Source organism: Musca vetustissima, unplaced genomic scaffold, assembly GCF_032173495.1.
Source record: "Musca vetustissima isolate MV318-11 ecotype Yass unplaced genomic scaffold, APGP_CSIRO_Mvet_v1 utg3339, whole genome shotgun sequence".
NCBI lineage: Eukaryota > Metazoa > Arthropoda > Insecta > Diptera > Muscidae > Musca > Musca vetustissima.
The window spans coordinates 58,428-62,975 of NW_026876688.1; the positions used below are offsets into that span (position 1 = coordinate 58,428).

At 31.1% G+C, this 4,548-nt stretch overlaps 1 long non-coding RNA gene across 1 annotated transcript; it reads right to left on the bottom strand.

The window, feature by feature from the left end:
* Window positions 1-820: 820 nt before the first annotated feature.
* On the bottom strand, window positions 821-1,792 carry LOC133321267 (uncharacterized). Its single transcript, XR_009754007.1, has 4 exons — window positions 1,581-1,792; window positions 1,342-1,482; window positions 1,060-1,268; window positions 821-950 (listed from the first exon to the last, which is right to left on the bottom strand). It is a non-coding gene; the product is annotated as an uncharacterized LOC133321267 (long non-coding RNA).
* Between the last annotated feature and the right edge of the window lie 2,756 nt (window positions 1,793-4,548).

Below are 4,548 nucleotides of genomic sequence, written 5' to 3' on the forward strand. Positions count from 1 at the left end.
TTAATTTCGTTGTTATATCTCTAGTTACCTTCATCGTCAGTCCCATTAATTAATGTTAATATTTTTTGAACACAGATGTCTCTTATTTTGCTTGACTTCGCAATCAATTTGGAATAATAGAATTTCCATTCATAAATACCTTTCGAACATGGAAACAGGATGTTGTAATCTATTTTAAACTTTAATGGAATGTAAATTAATAATTAAAACATATGTGAAGCATTAAATTATTATTTAAATTTTAATGATGTATAGCAAGGTCGCTTACCAACTCGAATCCTTTTTCACTGAGGAGAACTTTGTATTTGTTTATATATTCAATTGTAGGTACTTTACTATTTTTGAGTTCTTCCTGTCTGAGGAAATGTGATCTCTCCCAGATTTCCACAACCTTGCTCCATTCAAAGCCGTCGGTTTTTAGAATATCTAATTCGTTTTCATTAATTTCAAATTCGTCGGATGGTTTTTTTGAATTATTGGTGGCTTTAAGGTAAAGACAAAAAGAAAAAATAAATAAATAAAAACATATTATATAGTTATGTTATGGGAAAATTGTACATACATACCAGACTTTAGGGGTTGAGATTTGACTTTTCGTTTTATTATTCCCAATGCACTAAGCTTACTCCTTTTATTGTTGTAAGCATCGTAAAGCTTTCCCTTCGCTAGATGTCCTTTTTGAAATGGTACATAATACGTCTCCTTAACTTCAGATTCAAAAATTTCAACAATTGAATTAGATAATTGTATAAAATCCTCTCTAAGTAGCCTAAAACAAATTACATTTGTTATGAATTTTGTCAAATCCTTGTATTCGTTTATACATACTGTCTACTTGGGTTTTTATTTAGAATAAATTCAATTAAGGCCTTTGCAATTTTAATGCGGTCCTTATTTTCCAACGTTTTAACATTTAAGAATTGGTGAATGTCAGGGATTGCGCTAATTTCCTAAAGATAATATATTGTTGAAATTTAGAAACTCACTATTTCCACTAATCTAATATGTATACATACTAAAGTACTTATAATGAAATCCATACTTAAAGAAAAGACTTACTTGCTTTGATGGAAGACAATCCAAATTGTCAACAGTTGTGAGCACAATTATGTCTTGTGAGGAATTTAAGAATGGTTCTTCTCCAATGCAGGATATTGCTTGGCGAGCAGCTGTGAAACTTTCTGTTGATGGCGTTTCTCTAATTCTACCAGAATCTGTAGATTCACCTTCAAAAGCGGAGTCCGTATTGGATACACAAACGTCAGCATCTATGAAAATTAGAATTTAAAAAATATTAGAATTTTATAATTTGAAATAAAGTTTTTTTTTACTAATACTTACTTGATAGTTTAATATCTAGAACAAAATCGGTAGATCCAATAAATTAACTAACAAAATCGGAAAAAAAGCTTGGTTTTATGCTAAATCCTTTAGAGAGTACATCTACATCAACATCTCCACCTAAACTGTAGCTTTTTCGAACTGCAATGAAAACACAACAAAAATAAAAACGTAAACAAACAGACAATTTTGATTGCTTCCACATTTTGCGTTTGTTTTATCAATCTTCTTATATTTACCTTCATCCAAGAACAATTTGTAATTGTTAACTCCGTCAAAGCTAACACAAATAATCTCCTTTTTATCACCAAAAATTGTTTTAATAAACTTTAAACCTTTCATTTTTTGATTTTGTTAAACACACAACCTTCTCACACAAAAAGAACAGAACAACTGAAGTTAATTCTGTTCTTTTTTTGCAAGCAAAAAACATAACGGGACTCTCATCAAGGAATGCACACATTTGTATGCATGTATGTTTGAAAATGAAGAACTATTGCGTGACAATAACCATTACATGGTTGCAATAAAAATATCGTGATTGTTTTCAAAAATGATATTATTGCAGACCAACGAATACACAAAGATGCATGAAAAAACATGAATATGTAGTGTATTTTAAAAAACATACTATGATTGCATTAAAAAAGTTATTGTTGTCACCGAATAGACACAAGTTTACATTGTCAAGAATACAAAATCAGACATTTTGCATGAAAATGCGATATTTTTTTGATTTTCCATAATTTTCATTTTCATGAACAAATATATATATATATATATTACATTAAGTGAAGGATGGCACGTATTTGAAAACACTTTTCACTATGAAAAATACTTTTATTTCACAAATCCCCGTTTATTAATAAACTAGTACGACCGACTTCAATTGTTGCCAAATATAAACTGAAGAAAGAATCGTGGAAGGTTTACAGCAACATACCAAGTGACAATGTTATTATTCCTTCTAATCATGTTATGTTTAATGCTCGTAAGATTTTGATAATTACATTATGGAAAACAAAAATCGGCCACAGTATCATTGCTTACAACTATGTAAATGGTTTGTAACCATAAAATACTTTATTGATGCAAAAATGTTTTGTATCGGCAACTATGAAATAGTTTCTCTGATAATTGTATGGTTTATTAAAATAACCATACTTACGATTTTTTAATGAACAACATTGTTCCGACAAAATATTGATCAGATTTTTATTGCAGAAATAATGATGTGGTTGAAACAAATAAAAACATGCTTGAGGAAAGAATAGTATGACTGCAGCAAATATTGAGTGATTGCGGTGAAAATGTTCAACTATATTTTTTCTCTGCGTGTACATATAAATTTTCTGCGAAAATTTTTTTATCTTCCAATAACCCTACGAATGCCGAATAAGACCGGAGAAGAGATAGAGGAACCCTTGCGAGAATATTTGTATTTTATTCTTCAAGAAACCGAAATGCAAATAACATCAAATTTCGATTCGATTACGCGCCTAAATCGTTTAAAACCAAGTAGCCCCAAAACCTAAGAAGTTTCTTGTGTATTATCGGCCGCCGTGTAAATAATCAAAAAAATTTAAAATTCAAAGTATGCTGTACCTTGACGTTATCATTTAAACAAATTAATGGTCGTGTTTGTGTAATATCGACCTTTTTTTAGGAAACGAAATAACTTCCTGACGCGATCATGCCATTAGTCACACTACGCTTGTGTAATAACGGCCGATATATTTTCAAAACTTTGCATTCATTTCAAATTATTTCGTAAGTCATACACCCTCAACATTGGTTAAATATCAAGTGATTTTCAGCCTTTAGAATTTTACTTGAGCCGCTTCGAATTCTGTGTAGTATCGGCCATAATACAACAATTCGAATTTCCAATATTTAAGAGTTTCCCCATATTAAAAAATATCCGTCTTAACAAAAGATTAAAATATTTTCAATGAAAAAAAATTCCGACTTATCAGCAGGATGATACTTTGTGTAATCTCGGCCTTCATGTAAAAATAATTTCGAATTGTTACTCTTCAAAATATTTTGAAATCGAATTAATTTTCAATTAACAAAAAATGACAAGGCTTTTTTTATATTTTATGTAATATCGGCCCTCCTATGTGTTTTTACAACTATTTAAATAATCACACCTGCCAATTTAATTTTATAATAATAACAATAATTGTTTACCCAATTCAATTAATAAAAACAAAACCCAACAACAACGTACACACACAATTGATATGCATACACGTTTTACTAGAACAATATTTCTATTCGATTTTTTTATTATCAAACAAATTCAAATTAAATTTCCTTATTAAACAATACCAATACCAATGACAAATCGTTACATTGTTTCATTTTTTAATGAAATTCAAAAACAAAATGTGTAAACAAATTTGTAACGGAACTTTATTTTGCAACAAGCGATCCGATCGATCGTGTTGATTTTTCAAACAAAATTTGGCATCCCTGTCGCGGGCAGCCGGCAAATTGTGTAAATAGAAGAAAAGAACAACAACAACAGAAATACACACTCACTCAAATAAATAAAACACAAATGTGAAACTATGACAACAAGAACAACAACAACACCGAAATTCAACAAGTGGTTCATAACAACAAACAACGCAGTGAACATTGTTGGCTGTGGTTGTTTGTTTATTTGCCTGCCTGTCGGTCGGTCGGCCATCCATCTATCTATCTATCCATCCATTCAACATTATGGTCGTCCGTCCACTCAGTCAATGATCATGAAAGTGCAATGCAAGAAGTGTATCTCAACACCATACACCGTGGTTTGGTAGTTGATAAGAAGAGCATATTATTTATTCTACCATACAAAGTGAGAGCGAGTGGGAGAGAGATAGAGAAGAAATCATACAAGAGAGTGTTTACCTAACCAACAGAAACAAAACACAAACAAATGTTTTGTAGAAAGTATCTTATGGATTGGCAACATGTTGCATGCAGCCAATTGTACCGATCTAATTTTTGTTGCTGCTACTTCTGGTATGTTGTGTTGCAGTGTGCATCAAACCACCAAGCCCATGCAACATTGTTGTGTGGACGTGGTCTGTGAAACACTGCTGCATTAACAACACCACGCACAACCAGTGTTGCCGTTTGAAATTTTTATTTCCGCCCAAAATTTCCCCTAAAAAGTGCCCAAAATCGACAATTTATGGCCAAAAATTCAAG